The following is an 18,868-nucleotide window of genomic DNA, read 5'->3' on the forward strand; positions in this document are numbered from 1 at the left end:
ATCGTGCTGCACTTGCTTTCATGCATTGACAACTTCTGGCTAATTTACAGCACAGGACATTCCTCCCCCTCCACCTTCTGGGACAGAACGGCCCTCAGCCCCCTGTCCAATGTATCTGTCTGTAAAATAAAGGGGAGAGAAAAGTCAGGGAAGTGTAAAAGTGGCCCCACACACAGTGCAGCCTTTACCCTAGAGAAAGCCTGTTGGCATTGCTCCATCCACTGGACCAGATCTGATGCTCCCTTTTTAGTGAGATCAGTCAGTGGGCTGGTAACGTCCGAATAATTAGGTATGAACCTACGATAGTAGCCAGCCAGGCCCAGGAACTGTCTGACCCCCTTTTTGGTCTTGGGACTCAGGCAGGCCGCAATCGCTGCAGTTTTGTTAATTTGGGGATGCACCTGCCCATGACCCAAGTGGAAACCCAGATACCCTACTTCTACCCGCCCAATTGCACACTTTTTCGGGTTAGCTGTGAGACCTGCATGCCTCAGTGACTTTAGGACGACCCTAAGGTGTTCTAGGTGCTGCGGCCAATCATTGCTATAGATGATGATATCGTCAAGGTACACGGCCGTGTAGGCAGCATGAGGGTGGAGAACCCTGTCCATGAGCCGCTGGAACATTGCAGGAGCCCCAGATAACCCAAAAGGAAGTGTGACGAATTGGTGTAACCCAAATGGTGTGGAAAAGGCCGTTTTCTCTCAGGATAGAGGAGTCAAGGGGATCTGCCAATATCCCTTCGTTAAATCCAGTGTCGAGTAAAAACGAGCAGTGCCTAATCAATCGAGCAGCTCGTCAATGTGAGGCATTGGGTATGCATCAAATTTAGACACTGCATTGACCTTCCTATAGTCCACACAGAACAGGACCGACCCATTGGTCTTGGGAACCAGGACCAGCAGGCTGCTCCAGTCACTGTGGGACTCCTTGATTATGCCCATTTCAAGCATGGCCTTGCGTTCATCCTGGACCATCTTTTTTTTATGTTCGGGCAGGCGGTAAGGGCGGCTGCACACCACCACCCCCAGTGGCATTTCAATGTGGTTTTCTTTGGGGTGGGTATGGCTGGGCAGGGGCAAGAATACGTTGGAAAATTCCCTCTGCAACTGGGCCACCTCTGTGAATTGGGCCAGTGAGAGGTGGTCTCCACAAGGGACCAGAGTGGCTGGAGATGTCAATTTTTCTTTTTTATACCTCTGGCCCCAGCTTTGCTTTCTCTGGGACTACCGACACCAACGCCACGGGGACCTCCTCATTCCAGCATTTTAACAGAATAAGGTGGTAAATTTGCAATGCCCCACCCCTGTCCATTCGCCTCACCTCATAGTCGATGTCGCCGACTCGTCATGTGACCTCGAAGGGCCCTTGCCACTTAGCGATTAATTTGGAGCTCAACGTGGGCAATAATATGAGCACTTTGTCTCCCAGTGTGAACTCTCTAAGGTGCGTGCCCCTGTCATACAGTCAGACTTGATGTTCTTGTGCCTGCCACAAATTCTCCTGGGTTAAGTGAGTGAGAGTGTGGAGTTTTGCGCACAGGTCGAGAACATATTGAATTTCATTCTTACTAGGCAAAGGTCCCTCCTCCCAATTTTCACATAGCACATCTAAAATGCCATGCGGCTTATGCCCATATGATAACTCGAATGGTGAAAAACCCATGGAGGCTTGCGGGGCCTCTCAAATTGCAAATAACAGGGGCTCGAGCCATTTATCCCAATTACGTGCATCTTCACTTGTGAATTTCCAAATTAAGTTTTTGAGTGTTTGATTAAATCATTCCACTGAGCCATCCATTTGTGGGTGATAGATGCTGGTGCAGATGGGCTGAATTCCCAATAACCCCTATTGTTCACGCAGTGTGTGTGACATAAATGTAGTGCCTTGGTCTGTCAGGATTTCTTTCGGAATCCCGACCCGGGAGATATTACGGAAGAGCGCGTCTGCAATACTGCGTGCTGAGATATTGCTGAGAGGCACCGCTTCTGGATATCACATTGCATAGTCCACCAGAACTAAAATAAAGTGATATCCCTGTGCTGACCAATCTAATGGCCTGACGAGATCCATCCTGATTCTTTCAAAAGAGGTCTCCATTAAAGAGAGAGGGTGCAAAGGTGCTTTTGGAGTGGCCGCGGGATTTACTAATTGGCATTCACGGCACGCTGCACACCACCAACGGACATCCCCATGATTCCCTGGCCAATAGAACCAGGCCATTATCTTTTCGCCAATCTGAGTGTCCTACATCACTCAGTATAACCTATCCTTAATAATAGCAAAGTAGGGGAAGGCCAATGTCGCATTTGGCTGGAGAATTTGACCATTGATTACTCTCACTTGATCAAACGCATGCCGCAGAGTCTCGTCTTGTGACTGCTCTAATGGGAAATCCTCAAGGGAATCCCCAAGAGAGGGAGGAGGGGCGGGGTGCTCCTTGCTCCGCGTATCGCCCTGACATGGTGCTGACATAGACAGCTCTGTGACAGCTTCTCCAGCCAATGCTAAACCGGGATCTTCACCAGACATATTACTGCAGGACCCACTTCTTACTATGTACGGTAAACCATTAATTCTTTAAACCAGAACACCATCGTGTTCTGGTCCCAACCACCACTCCTCTGCTCTCCTACTCCTTTTATACAGCACTGTCACTGCAAGAGACACACATTAATGGACAACAGGTGTAGCAATTTGGCCACTCACCTTCCCTGACTCTGCCCTCCATTCACAAACCGATGTTCAGCCACACCCCTGCTGCTACAGTTTGAGTGTCAGTCACTCTCACCCACATCTCCAAACCTGTTAAAACTATATGAATTTCCTGGTTACGCAATTGTACTTTTTGACCATATAGGACACACTTATAAAGCGAGTTATTTACAATCACGTCATCAGCGGTGAACCATTACTATTAGAGCTGGGACTTCAGCTTAGCCAAAACTTAGCCAGACACACCAAAAAAAGCAAAAGGGCAAAAGATTTTGCAAGGGATTAGCGGCAGGCTGCCAGGTCGCTCCGTTGTGTGTAGTTGTCAATGTTAATTTTAAAAGTAACTAAGTAAATTACATAGGGAAATGATTACTTAAGTCTGAGTGAAACATACTGGGGTGAGCGTGTGTAACCAACTATAACCAGTCAGTTGCTCTAATAATAACTAAAAGTCTCTGTGTGGCTAATAGATGATGCAGAGGAGACGAAGAATTGATCTGTCAGCATTTATTCTGGAAAACAATGAATGACAGGGCTATCAACACACAGAGACAAGGGAAAGAATTCTGGCATCCCCATTTCCAGACATCCCAAGCACGATAAAATAAAAAAAATTAAAAATGACATACTGTAGGCCGGGGGTTCTCAACCTTTTCTGTTTTAAGGCCCACCTATTCATACTTGTAACGAGTCAGGGCCCATTAAAGATCCCCAATTATTTTGGCTCATCTATTCTATTAGAATCTAATAATGTATTGACAAGTGTGGGATGCAACATTACTCCCTGTTACAGATGGGAGCCCAGGAATTAAATAAGTGCAATAAAAACAAACTGTTTTTAATTGTAGGCATTGTATTTAAAACTGTATGGATGTGCCAGAAGCCAACATAAAACCACACATGGAGGGCATTCTCAGTCAAAAGGGATTAATGATCCAAAAGTGGAGTCTGGTTGATTAATGCAAGAACTTATTGCCATGTTCGTGTACAGAAAACAAGCAAGTTATTAAAACCAAGAAGTACACTCAAAAGAAGTGGATATAGAAACCACTCAATGGGGTAGATCCTTACACATTAACAAAGAAGAATTTTTCCTATGAGTTGGAAAATTATCCATCTGTTGAGTTCCCCAATATCTCAAACTACCTGGTGCTGCAGACATCATTCTACATGGAGAGCAGACAAAAACCTGGAAGAGCATGGAGGCGTACAACTTTTTATGTGTGGCTGGGTTAAAGATCTGGGGATCAGGACACTACAAGCTAGACGGCAGTAGACGGATCTAAGTGCAGAAAGAGTGTTTATTAGCAGGCATGATATTTACAAAAGCAAAACAGAAAGCAGAATCATAAAGCAGAGTATTTAAACAGCGTTATAAACATGACTAGAAACAAACATGACAGTGATAATGTTTCACAAAGACTCTGTGAAAACAGCTTCCGTATCTGTGCATGCTGATTGCGTTCAAATCAGTATCAGGTGTTTCCCATAACGACTGGGTCCCAAGTGCGCACAACACGCTCCGTGAGCACGTGCAGCCACTCAAGCTGCACCAGGCTCAAGCGTGCAAAGGCATGACAGTCAAGTGTTCATCTACTGTGTGACCACAACTTTTAGCTCACATGTATATTGCCACCAAAATGCCTCATTTTCATCAATAACCCATTGCAAAGCATTGCGAGCTGTAGTGTGACCATAGCTTAATGAGGCGGATGTGACGTTGGATGCAACCCAGCAATTGTACTCTACTATGAGTAAAAAATTAACTTCAACTTGAAAAAAATTCATGGCCCACTCGATGGTGCTTGGCCCAGTGGTTGAGAAACACTGCTGTAGCAGCCTACTGAGATAACACACACTATAAGAGTTGTGTACTTAATATTGATCGTACAGTGTAGTTTACAATGTACAATAAATGAAATAAATCATACAGTAATGAATAAAATATTTGACAGATCTTAAGAGTTTTCTTAACATAGTCAGACAAACATACCTGGAAAATAATGAATGACAGGGCTATCAACACACAGAGACAGGAGAAAGTATTCTTTTCACATGGAATTTTACAATACATATTTGATCCGATACAAACAGCGGATGTGTGTCAAAACATTCTTACATCAAAAAATAAACATCATATCTTGGGAAAAGTAATAAAATATATACTCTATGAACAAATATCGTCCATGCAGGATTCATGAAGCCAGCTTACCCCTTTCCAGACATCCCAAGCATGATAATGTCCACAGGTGTGTTACATGAATTAACGCCCCATCAGAAACAATAGTTGTAACATAGCTCAACCAGAAGTTCACACAATTAACAGTTAGCTTTTATTGTTTGGGTGCCAGGCATCTGCCAAACTGAAGTCAATGGTGTGGCCATCTCCATATCGGGTAAAGAGGTGGGTTGGATTTGTAATGGAAAAACATGTTCTCTCTGACTTCTTATATGAAGTGAGCTTGCAGTATTCTGCAAAGGTGCAGCATATATAGACTCAGGAATGACCGAAGTAATAGGTTTTGCCTGTATCGAGGTTACAACAGGATGAGGAGGAGTAAACCTTTGAGGAGTAGAAGGATGCCAAAGGGGAACACTGTGAATATGGAGAGGTGTGGCAATCTCAGGAGGATCATGCTCCAATGTCCATTCAGGAGATAACCCATTATTCTTAGATGTAGCCATGACTAAAGGTCACCACAATGAGCAAAAAGTTAAGGTAATTTACATCAAACAATATTTTACAATTATCAAACAATCCTCAAGAATAACCCAAATTGCACAGAACAGGGATATCACAACATTTCATCTTTTTTTTTTTTTGGGGGGGGGGTCTTTAAGTCCCTTCAAACAGTTCAAATTTAAGTGCAGTTCATCAAAACCTTGTTCTCTGTATTTTTCTCAGTTATTTTAATTAATTGCAAAATAAGTCTAATGCCATGCGTTTAAGTCCATCCCTAAATATTCAGAAACTTGTTCAAATCTCTGTTAAATGTTCAAGTCCCTGTTCGGGTGCCATTCTGTAACATAGCTCAACCAGGAGTTCACACAATTAACAGTTAGCTTTTATTGTTCGGGTGCCAGGTATCTGCCAAATTGAAGTCCCACTGACATTACACTAGGGTTTTAAATCAAATATTTAAATAAAGAAGAGGCAGTAATTGTAGAAATGACATCACATGAACTTGTACTTTGAACTAACCAAATCAGATGAATGAAACAAAATAATGCACCAAATATCAAAACAAAATTATTGGAAACAAAAAAATAAACTGTCTGTGGGTAAAGGGAAAGCAAGTTGTGGAAGTTAGAATTGTTCATGGAGAGAAACGTGATACTGTGGAGTGGTTTGCTGGCATAGAAAGGTGGGTACTGGGGAAATACTAAGTTGAGATAATCAGCGAGTAACAGGTCATCCAGCCTGAGGTAAATTGAAAAGAATTCTTTTCAAATCATATCTGCAGAGTCTTGAATTCATCTGATATCCACTGATCAAACAAGGTAGAACCAGTTCAACAGGTCAGTCGTTGACTCCCATGTAGTCTAGTTACCATCAGCTGCTTCTCCCAGAGTTTAAATCTGAGAAACTGGAGCAAGCATCTGAATAACACCACCACAAAGCAACTTTGACTTCTTTTGTTCCTCTTATTTTCCTGATTTTCCGCTGTACTATACTCCACCATCAGCACTAACACTCCACCTGAACAACACGCTACCTCCATTTCAGAGGGCATCACTAAAGGCCAATTTATGCTGACAACCCAGTCCTCGCAGATAGCGTCGCAGACAGTGTCTGCGTAGCCCCCCCCACCTTCGCAGACACTCTGTGCGCACCTCCCAAAAATTGTGACCACCGCAGAAGCCTCGCAGACAGCGTCGCAGACAAGAGGGCTCTGATTGGTCTACTCTACATCCGCTGTACACGCACTTCCGCTTCCCTACTTTTCCGGTTTGGTTTGTTTTCACGACCGCCATTTTTAAAAACACGAGCGAAGATGGAGCAGCATGAAGAGCGGTTGATCGAGGAAGTGAGGAAGTACGTACATCTATACGACTCCAGTTCTAGTCATTATAAGTAACCAGAGGATAAACACTCCACTAACCACACCCACCAACTACTCCTAGCGATTTCGCGACTTCGCGCCCCCTTGTGTTGTGGCTGTGAATAACATCGCGCACGCCTATTACTCCCCGCTCAACAATAAATTACAACTGTCTGTGAAAAGCTATCTGCGAAAGCCTTGTCGCAAGAGCATGCAGAGGCCTTAATCCTTAAGTAGAGATCCTCATTAATATCATGTCATGAACCACTCTCCCGTTAAAGTAAAACAGCAGCAATAAGGACTTTTTTTGTTTGTTTAACACAAGATGGAATAAATTGAACGATAATAGGGGCGACAAGGAATTTGTAGCATTCCGCTACATAGTGGAACCATTAATGGAACCTAATAATTTAACATATTTTACAATAGAGGGATTTGGGGAAGTTCACTTTATTCAAATAAAAGTACGACATTGCTACATGTGCATGAAAGAAGAGTCTCGACACATAAATCTTAATTTCTCAGTCATTAGCCTGTACTATTTGCTCTTGATAGCACTGGTTTGACCAATAACGTTGGCCTTCCAGAAGGCTGAGGGTGATACATTTTTGGTTCCTCCCACTCGTTCATCTCATTATCTCTAGCCGCTTTATCCTGTTCTACAGGGTTGCAGGCAAGCTGGAGCCTATGCCAGCTGACTACGGGCGAAAGGCGGGGTACACCCTGGACAAATCTGATTGGTTAATTCATCTGTCACTTCCTATATGAACACACACTGCCATGGCCTTCTGTCCCGGCAGTGAAGTCCTAACTAATGAGTGAGCCAGCTCTTGATTCTTCTCTGCCTAGGGACAACAAACAAAAAAACTGTTTAAAATACTAAAGTCTAACACCCTCTCACATCTTAAAGTGCCATTCCACCATTGGATGTATTCTTTGGCATAAAATATGACAACATATATAAACAGTATCACTAGATAGAGAAATATTTTAGCTTCAAAATGATATATCAAACATAATTTTTTGACAACGACAAGTATATTAATTTTGCGACCAAAGTCACCTACCCTTTAATTTCCGCGCGGTAGTGAAACGTGATGTCATCGGCAGGTTCCCCTTCTTGTGTACCACGTGACGTATCCTACCTCTTGGATTTGTCCTACCAAGCCTACTGCGCATGCGCGAAATCGCCTACTGCGCATGCGCGAAATCCAGGAGGGTAGGAAAATTCAACAGTAGTAGTGATGGGAATTTCGGCTCTTTTTCGGGAGCCGGCTCTTTTGGCTCTTCTTACTATAAGGAGCCGGCTCTTTCGGCTCCCAAACGTCTCCCAAACGTCTCCTGAGATTTTATTTTTGATTTAATTGCTGCAATTAACTAGTTAATTAATTACATTATTATTTATATTTTATCAATAGGATGTTTTCCATTTTATTTTTTAGTTTTTGTAGCCATTGTAAAGCTTTGTAAAGTATAGCAGTGTAACAATGTTCTAGCTATAGAAATAAAACTTACTTACCAATTAATAAATTATTTTCTCACAAACATAATGCAAAACTGTGTTATATTACCAATATAAAATACACAGAAGACATCAACTGTTTATCCTTTATGGCTTTATTTCACACTCAACCTTGAACAAAATGCCACAAAATAAATTATGAAGTATAAATCAGGCCTAAGAAACTATGAAGCAAAGTTGGAAATTATTTTAACAAACACAGAACAATGTGCAACAAAATATTTTATTAAATAAAATATTAAATAAGTATATAAAATAAGTATAAAAAGTATAAAGTACAATGAACAAAAGTAAAAATTACAAAGAAGTGTCAATAACAAAAAACTATTTACATTAAGGCTGCACAAACTCCCAGAATAAGTCTTTAGTGGAGATTGGCATTGAGGAAAACCAAGTGTCTCAGCTTGGAAGGGCTGATTCTATTTCTCCTCTCAGTTATAATCTGTCCTGCTTTTGAAAAGATCCTCTCTGAGGGGACAGATGTTGCCACTATACACATCCTCCGTGCCATCACGTGTGTAAGCCGTGGATAGAGTGCAGCCTTGGTCTCCCACCAGCTTAGTGGGTCTGCGTTTCGCTGTAACAGGGGCTCCTTTGAATGGTAATAGACAACACAAAGACGCAATCGGACAGCAACTTTTTTTGTGAAAGTCTCTCTCTCTCTCTCTCTGAGGCACCTAAGGACAAAAAACTAATTTGGCTCCCCAACTCGGCTCCCACCAAAGAGCCGGCTCCCGTCGTTCACTTCAAAGAGCCGGCTCTTTGAACCGGATCATTCGTGACCAACACATTACTAAACAGTAGTTTTGTCCTACCGATCAGCTGGGCTGATAGAAAATCGGTGAGTATTTCACGCATTTGCCGATTTTTATGTTTTGTGCGTATTGGTCGAGTCTTTGGCCGAGTCAAATAATTTGTAATGACTTGTTGTGAATAATAAAACGGTCTGCATGAGAACTTGCTAATTGTAATGGCGTCATGTGTTCTGCGCATGCGCAGTAGGCTTCGCGCATGTGCAGTAGGCTTGGTAGGACAAATCCAAGAGGTGGGATAACTTTACAGAACACCGACACGTGGTACACAAGAAGGGGAACCTGCCGATGACATCATGTTTCACTACTGCACGGAAATTAAAAGGGTAGGTGACTTTGGTCGCAAAATTAATATACTTGTCGTTGTCAAAAAATTGTGTTTGATATATCATTTTGAAGCTAAAAGATTTCTCTATCTAGTGATACCGTTTATATTTGTTGTCGTATTTTATGCCAAAGAATACATCCAATGGTGGAATGGCACTTTAAGAAAATGTGTTATTAGTCACAGAGGTTTTGGTCACAGACTATGATTTTGCAAAGACTGGGAATCTTGAAGGGTCACTAGTTGCAAGACTGCAACTAGATTCCTTTTAAGATTATTTTCCATCGTGCTTCTGGTGGAAATTTACAAGAAGAAAATGTTGAACAATGGAGCAGAATCAGCTTTTGGTCACAGTTGCCTGTGTATGTAGTTGTTTGGCATTTTGGCAGAACATCAGAGTGTGTTGCAGGCATCAAATTCTAACTTCTTTTATATTTACAAAACACAAAAGTTGGTCTGTAAAACTATTGAAAATCTTTGCTTTCTACTTATGTCAGTTACATGAATTAACATGTTTTTTGGTTTTATTGCATTTTGGAAAATATTCCAACTTTTCTGGAAATGGGGTTTGTAAATCCCCCTCCGACAGAAGCCTTTCACATGATGTCATCATAATTGTGGATTTGTTTATCTGGCCATATTGCTGGACAGGCTTTATGTTTGACAACAACCAGCACAAGTGCCCATGAGCAATTGTAAGTCCAATTCAGTAAACATCTACAGATAAACTTGTAGAAGTTACATCTAAAAAAAAAAACAATGTCAGAGACCTGTAGTGCTTTTGGATGTAATAACAGACATGGAGATAAGCTTGGTTTAACTCTTCACTGCTTCCCTGTGAACCCAGAAAGATGAGAAAAGTGGGGAGCTGCAGTTAAATAGGAAGACTGGATGCCAACAAAGCATTCCCATTTGTGCTGAGAACATTTTATATCAGGTTAGCATGAAAGCTCTATGTAACATTAAAATTTATATCTGGATGTGGGCTTTGGACATGATATATTTTATTAGACCTAATGTTTGACTAGACTAGCAGCATGGTTATGTACTGATAATGTAGACTCAGCTAAACACCATAAAAATATGTTAGACATAGGCTCTGGCTTGTTTATTACTATTAGAAGTCCATGTTTGAGCTTACCTTTATCATAATAAGGTCTCGTCTCATCTCGTCTTCTTCCGCTTATCTGGGGCCGGGTCGCAGAGGCAGCAGTCTGAGCATGGAAGCCCAAACTTCCCTTTCCCCAGACACCTCGGCCAGCTCCTCGGGAAGAACACCAAGGCGTTCTCAGGCCAGCCGAGAGACATAGTCCCTCCAGCGTGTCCTGGGTCTTCCCCAGGGCTTCCTCCCGCGGGGACATGCCTGGAACACCTCCCCAGGGAGGTGTCCAGGAGGCATCCGAAAGAGATGCCCGAGCCACCTCAGCTGATACCTCTCAATGTGGAGGAGCAGCGGCTCTACTCCGAGCTCCTCCCGAGTGACTGTGCTTCTCACCCTATCTCTAAGGGAGCGCCCAGCCACCCTGCGAAGGAAACTCATTTCGGCCGCTTGTATCCACGATCTTGTTCTTTCGGTCATTACCCAAAGCTCATGGCCATAGGTGAGAGTCAGAACGTAGATCGACCGGTAAATCAAGAGCTTCACCTTTTGGCTCAGCTCCTTCTTCACCACGACGGACCGGTAAAGCGACCGCATCACTGCGGAGGCTGCACCGATCCACCTGTCGATCTCACGCTCTATTCTTCCCTCACTCGTGAACAAGATCCCGAGATACTTAAACTCCTCCACTTGAGGCAGGACTTCTCCACCAACCTGGAGAGGGCAAGCCACCCTTTTCCGGTTGAGAACCATGGCCTCGGACTTGGAGGTGCTGATTCTCATCCCAGCTGCTTCACACTCGACTGCAAACCGCCCCAGTGCATGCTGAAGGTCCTGGTTTGAAGAAGCCAACAGGACAACATCATCTGCAAAAAGCAGAGATGAAAGCCTGTGGTTCCCAAACAGGATTCCTTCCCGCACCTGGCTGCACCTAGAAATTCTGTCTATAAAGATTATGAACAGAACCAGTGACAAAGAGCAGCCCTGCCGGAGTCCAACATGCACTGGAAACAGGTCTGACTTACTGCCGGCAATGCGAACCAGACTCCTGCTCCATTCGTACAGGGACCGGACAGCCCTTAGCAAAGAGCCCCGAACCCCATACTCCCGAAGCACCCCCCACAGAATACCACGAGGGACACGGTCGAATGCCTTCTCCAAATCCACAAAGCACATGTGGACTGGATGGGCAAACTCCCATGAATCCTCGAGCACCCTATGAAGGGTATAGAGCTGGTCCAGTGTTCCGCGACCAGGACAAAAACCGCATTGTTCCTCCTGGATCCGAGGTTCGACTATTGGCTGAATTCTCCTCTCCAGTACCCTGGAGTAAACCTTCCCTGGGAGGCTGAGAAGTGTGAGTCCCCTATAATTGGAGCACACTCTCCAGTCCCCTTTCTTAAAAAGAGGGACCACCACCCCAGTCTGCCACTCCAGAGGCACTGTCCCCGACCGCCACACAATGTTGCAGAGGCGTGTCAGCCAAGACAGCCCCACAACATCCAGACACTTGAGATACTCAGGGCGGATCTCATCCACCCCCGGTGCCTTGCCACCGAGGAGCTTGCTAACCACCTCAGTGACTTCGGCTTGGGTAATGGACGAGTCCACCTCTGAGTCATCAGCCTCCGCTTCCTCAATGGAAGACAAGACAGTGGGATTGAGGAGATCCTCGAAGTATTCCTTCCACCGCCCGACAATGTCCCCAGTCGAGGTCAACAGCTCCCCACCCGCACTGTAAACAGTGTTGGCAGAGTACTGCTTCCCCCTCCTGAGGCGCCGGACGGTTTGCCAGAATTTCTTCGAGGCCGACCGATAGTCCTTCTCCATGGCCTCACTGAACTCCTCCCAGTTCTGAGTTTTTGCCTCTGCAACTGCTCGAGCTGCGGCACGCTTGGCCTGCCGATACCCTTCAGCTGCCTCAGGAGACCCGGAGGCCAACATGGCCTGATAGGACTCCTTCTTCAGCTTGATGGCATCCCTTACTTCCGGTGTCCACCACCGGGTTCGGGGATTGCCTCCACGACAGGCCTTGCAGCCACAGCTCCGAACAGCCGCGTCAACAATGGAGGCAGAAAACATGGTCCACTCAGACTCAATGTCCCCCGCCTCCCTTGGAAGCTGGGAGAAGCTCTCCCGGAGGTGGGAGTTAAAGACCTCCCCTACAGAGTGCTTGGCCAGACGTTCCCAGCAGACCCTCACCATACGTATGGGCCTGCTAGGTCTGTCCGGCTTCCTCCACCAGCGGATCCAACTCACCACCAGGTAGTGATCAGTTGACAGCTCAGCCCCTCTCTTCACCCGAGTGTCCAAGACATAGGGCCGGAGATCCGATGAAACGACAACAAAGTCGATCATCAACCACCGACCAAAGGTGTCCTGGTGCCACGTGTACTTATGGACACCCCTATGCTCGAACATGGTGTTCGTTATGGACAAACCATGACTAGCACAGAAGTCCAATAACAAAACATCACTCAGGTTCAGATCGGGGAAGCCGTTCCTCCCAATCACGCTCCTCCAGGTGTCACTGTCGTCGCCCACATGAGCGTTGAAGTCCCCCAGTAGAACAATGGAGTCCCCAGTCTGAGCACCTCTCAGTACCTCTCCCAGGGACTCCAAGAAGGCCGGATACTTTAGACTGCTATTCGGCCCGTAGGCACAAACAACAGCAAGAGCCCTCTCCCCGATCCTAAGGCGCAGAGAGGCGACCCTCTCGTTCACTGGGGTAAACTTCAACACATGGCGGCTGAGCTGGGGAGCTATAATCAAGCCCACACCAGCCCGCCGCCGTTCACCATGGGCAACTCCAGAGAAGTGGAGAGTCCAGCCCCTCTTGAGGAGCTGGGTTCCGGAGCCCAAGCTGTGCGTGGAGGTGAGCCCGACTATCTCTAGCCAGTACCTCTCAACCTCCTGCACAAGCTCAGGCTCTTTCCCCCCCAGCGAAGTGACATTCCATGTCCCAACAGCTAGCCGCTGTGTTCAGGGATCAGGTAGTCGAGGCCCCTGCCTTCGACTGTGGCCCAATCCACATTGCACCAGCCCCCTACGACTACCTCTGTGGGTGGTGAACCCACAGGAGGTCGGGCCCACGTCACTGCTTCGGGCTGAGCCCGGCCGGGCCCTGTGGGCAAAGGCCCAGCCACCAAGCGCTCGCATACGAGCCCCAACCCTGGGCCTGGCTCCAGGGTGATAAGGTATTTTTCTTTATTGGGAATTTCCAGTAACATTCCCACACGAAACCTGCCTTGAAATATTGGAAGGCATCTGTACATCTGTATGCCTTTAACATCTTTCCAGTGTATTTAGACATTACATTTCATTAAAGTGCTAGTCTAACAAAAATTACATCATTAAATCCTGGGTTTTCTGTGTGTGATATGCTCAAATAGATTGTAAAGTTCACTGATAAATAAAAAACTGGTTTGAAAAATAATTTTTTTGTGTCTGAATTTTGTTCCAAAAATCATTAAAGGCTTGTCCGCCATTATTAGATCACAACAATTTACAGGTCAGCGGCGCTGCATGCGTGACATCATATGCACTACTGCCTTCTTTTGTGTCCATATGGACTCTATACTATTCTCTGCAGTGGTGTGTGTTCTTGATTCTGATTCTTTTGAAAAAGACATGAAAACTCTTCAAATCCGTCCTCAATCTTTGGCTGGTTGTTTGAGGATGATTTAGAACCTGTAGCCATAGAGAAAAGAGGCAAACAAATACGCAAGCCAAGTCACTCATGAAGAAGAAGAGTAACAACTGCTCCAGCGGTTTTCTGGAATCCAGGAAGTTAATACAAATCATAGTTTGCTTATGCATTTTTTTACTGATTTGTTCAACTTTCTCAGTTATGATAAAGCAGTGCCTCTTTGTAATTTTCATCTTTCTAATCTCACTTGGTAGGCACGAGGCTAAATAATGGCAGTAAATAGGCGCTTTCACTTTTAGTGCTCGAGCCGAGAAGGTGGCGCGTTGTGCTATATGCATAGTGCACAGCGAGCGTGCAACAGCCAGGAATTTGTGAGGATTCACCTCCAAAACTAAGTTGCTCATAAAACTACAACCTTTTCTGGTTCTAATAGGACCATGTAGACCCTTTCTATTTTGTGCTACAATGTTAAGTAGAGGGGTGGCACGGTGGTGTAATGGTTAGCATTGTCACCTCACAACAAGAAGGTCCGGGTTCGAGCCCCGTGGCCAGCGAGGGCCTTTCTGTGCGGAGTTTGCATGTTGTCCGTGTGGGTTTCCTCCAGGTGCTCCGGTTTCCCTCACAGTCCAAAGACATGCAGGTTAGGTTAACTGGTGACTCTAAATTGACTGTAGGTGTGAGTGTGAATGGTTGTCTGTGTCTATGCGTCAGCCCTGTGATGACCTGGCGACTTGTCCAGGGTGTACCCCGCCTTTCACACTGTAAAAAAGAATAGTTGAGAATACTTGAAATTTCAAGGCAACAGTCTGCATTAATAATTTTATGTTTTGCCAACGATGTGCCCATGATAATCCAAACTATGATAACACTGTTATCTTTATTAAGAATTCTTAATTAAGTCAATTTTCAATTCCTCATTCTGCCAACATAGATTTCTCTTTTTGCTGAACAGTGGCATTCACAGTAGTACAAATAGGCAATTGAGGTTATCACAATTTTTTGGGGGGGCTTTTTTCACCTTTATTTGGATAGGACAGTGTAGAGACAGGAAATGAGCAGGAGAGAGAGATCAGGAAATGACCTCAGGTCAGAATCAAACCCAGGCCCCCAGATTTATGGTATGGCGCCTTATCCACCTGAGCCACGACAACATGAACTTCAACCGGAGAGAGAATCACATTGCCCAGCCCTTGCATTTGGGAGAGGAAACCACGTGTCTTAGTCATTCAGAGCATGCGCTGAATAAACACCTGTGACAATTATGTATTTTCAATTCAGATTATTCACTATTGTATATTTACACATCATTGAGGTGCACCCTATCAGTTTGATGTGGATTTTTCTTGATGTGGATAATTCTAAAAAATAGAATTACGCTTTGTTCAAGTAATTCCATATTCACAATTGAATGGACAAGAAAATATGAATAATTATTAATGAACAGAAAAATCCACATCAAACTGATAGGGTGCACCTCAATGATGTGTAAATATGCAATAGTGAATAATCTGAATTGAAAATACATAATTGCCACAGGTGTTTATTCAGCGCATGCTCTTAATGACCAAGACACGGGGTTTCCTCTCCCAAATGCAAGGGCTGGGCAATGTGGTTCTCTCTCCGGTTGAAGATCATGTTGTCGTGACTCAGGTGGATAAGGCGCCATACCATAAATCCGGGGACCCGGGTTCGATTCCGACCTGGGGTCATTTCCTGATCCCTCCCCGTCTCTCTCTCCTGCTCATTTCCTGTCTCTACACTGTCCTATCCAAATAAAGGTAAAAAAAGCCCCCCCAAAAATTGTGAGAACCTCAATTGCCTTTTTGTACTACTGTGAATGCCACTGTTCAGCAAAAAGAGAAATCTATGTTGGCAGAATGAGGAATTGAAAATTGACTTAATTAAGAATTCTTAATAAAGATAACAGTGTTATCATAGTTTGGATTATCATGGGCATACATCGTTGGCAAAACATAAAATTCTTAATGTAGACTGTTGCCTTGAAATTTCAAGTATTCTCGACTATTCTTTTTTTACAGTGCACCCGTAGTCAGCTGGGATAGGCTCCAGCTTGCCTGCAACCCTGTAGAAGGATAAAGCGGCTAGAGATAATGAGATGAGATGAGATACATCGTTGGCAAAACATAAAATTCTTAATGTAGACTGTTGCCTTGAAATTTCAAGTATTCTCGACTATTCTTTTTTTACAGTGCACCCGTAGTCAGCTGGGATAGGCTCCAGCTTGCCTGCAACCCTGTAGAACAGGATAAAGCAGCTAGAGATAATGAGATGTTAAGTTGGGGGTCAGTGCACAATTACCGTTATTTATTTTTACTAAAATCACCGTATCTCTGCAACCATAAAAGATTTTTTTTTAATTCCAAAACCTCTGATCTTCTTACATTTCGCTCATGTTGTGAGAGAATCTCTTTCAGAGCCTATACAGAGAAAAATGATGAGTTAGTTGAGGATGGCATGTCTATTCATTGCATAACATTGCACATGTTTCAGTGGACAAGATTAAGAAATACATAGAGAAGTTTATCACAGAGTGACTTTAAATTAATCTTGCAGTGGTCTTTTCCTTCACGCCAATTCCTTGATTATTGTAGGGATTTACCTTAAAATTTCAAACAGGTTCAATTCACCTTAAAATCAGCTCTCTGTAAAGGGACACCGTAAGTGTCAGGGAAGGGTTGGAGACTGATGTATGTGCAAAAGATGGTTTTATTTAATAAAGGTGGCAACAAGCAAACAATCCAAGTCAGCGAGCAGAGAGCAAAAACAGTAAACAAGCAAAAGGTCGGGAGATGACACAAACAGATGAGCACAGGCAAAGACGGCAGTGCACAAAAATAAAATAAAAAAAATTTAAATTAAAAAACAGGAGCTAAGGCTCAGTAATGTGTACATAATGTAGCGCAAAACTTCACAGTGAGCATGTGTTTTCAGTGTCTTTATATAGGTGCACTGATTCATCTTGTGCAGGTGTGCGCGTGAGAGTCTGGCTGATGCACGCACCATTTCGCACAGGTGTAACAGGAAGATTATAGGTATTTTGAAAAAAATAGGAATTTTGAAAAAAATCTTTTATGATTGCAGAGATACTGGGATTGTAGTAAAAAAAATTATTATTATTATTATTATTATTATTATTATTATTAATAACAGCAATTGCATGCTGACACTTCAGAACTGCTATCAGTGAAAAGGATAAAAGACTAAGGACAACTAATAAATTCAAGAAACAGGTTGTAGGGACAGCCACAGTCCCCGTCCAGAACTACATATCCCATCAACCAACTTCCGTGATGACCTACGTCACGGCTGGGCGGGATCACCTACGTCACGTCCTCCATGACTCTATAAGTGACCCGGAAACCCTCCATTCTCTCTCTCTCGTCGTGGACCGTCGCGTCATACAGACATAAAAAGACACCCGCCCATCAGAACATCCAAAATCAAGACGTCTGCCTTGCAAGAAAAAGAAGACTCAGCGCGCTTTCGTATATACCACTGGCCACGGTAAAAGCACCTAAGTTGCGCCATCTCACTCAATTGAGTTACAACCGTTTTATTTGTTTATTATAAGTAACGTTACTACTGCAGCCCAAGCAGTTAATTAAAAGTTAGAAGCGACCGGATTCCTTCTGACTTAATCGCTGTGCACATTGTTTGATCAGAGACTTTTCCTCACGAATGACAAAGTTCGGATCAAGGAATTCTCTGCGCCTCCACCCGAAACCCCGTGAAACTTCGGGACATCTTTGCATTCCTACATAGGAGCAAAATACTGGAAGTAAGACTGGCATTTGGGCAAACTAGTCTTAGGAATTAGCTTTATGAAGTAGTGTGAATTTAAACTCAGAAACTGTTTAATTTTGCACACTGTAGACATGTAGACTGTTGAGTTGATCATTGTTGTTCTATATGGTTCTCTCAGTTGTTTTAATAGATAGGTTGTTGCATGCTCTTTCTCTATCCTCTCCAACACCCTTTAATTTCATTATTATACACACTTTGACCTCATCAAGATTTCAGTAGATTTGGTAATGTTATAAAGTAGTGGGTTAGCAACCACAACGAATTCCTTTGTCTCAAGAAGACCACGAGGTGATTCTCCCTTCCCCCCAACACCTTAGATAACATTCCAAACTTTACAGCTCTCCCTCACACACACACACACACACACACAGTCTGTCCGCGCACCTCTCGCGCGCATATTCAAACTCTCTCTCTCTCCTCCTCTCTGCCTCGCACTCCTCCCTTCTCACACTGCGCAGTTGCGCACGGGACACGCCCTAAGAGCTCAGTCGCTCGCTTGGCAGCAAAGGGGACAATCTCTCTCTCTCTCTCTCTCTCTCTCTCTCTCTCTCTATATATATATATATATATATATATATATATATATATATATATATATATATATATCTCCACACACACACAGACACATGCTCACACACACACTGACCATATTGAATGTATTCAACTGCTATTACCCATTTAGTATCATTGTTATAATAAATTCAATTATTCTGTTAAACTGTGCTTGTCCGTGTTTTTGCTACTGTATTCTTGAAGTCACACAATCTCAAAGAACTCCAAATTGCCTTCACCCAAGTGTATTGAGGTATTTCACTCACGTGACCAAGTCATGTGATGCTGCCATTTTGGACGGCACGGCTCGAATCAGTTTGAATGTG

This window comes from Neoarius graeffei, chromosome 5 (assembly GCF_027579695.1).
Source record: "Neoarius graeffei isolate fNeoGra1 chromosome 5, fNeoGra1.pri, whole genome shotgun sequence".
In the NCBI taxonomy this organism is placed as follows: domain Eukaryota; kingdom Metazoa; phylum Chordata; class Actinopteri; order Siluriformes; family Ariidae; genus Neoarius; species Neoarius graeffei.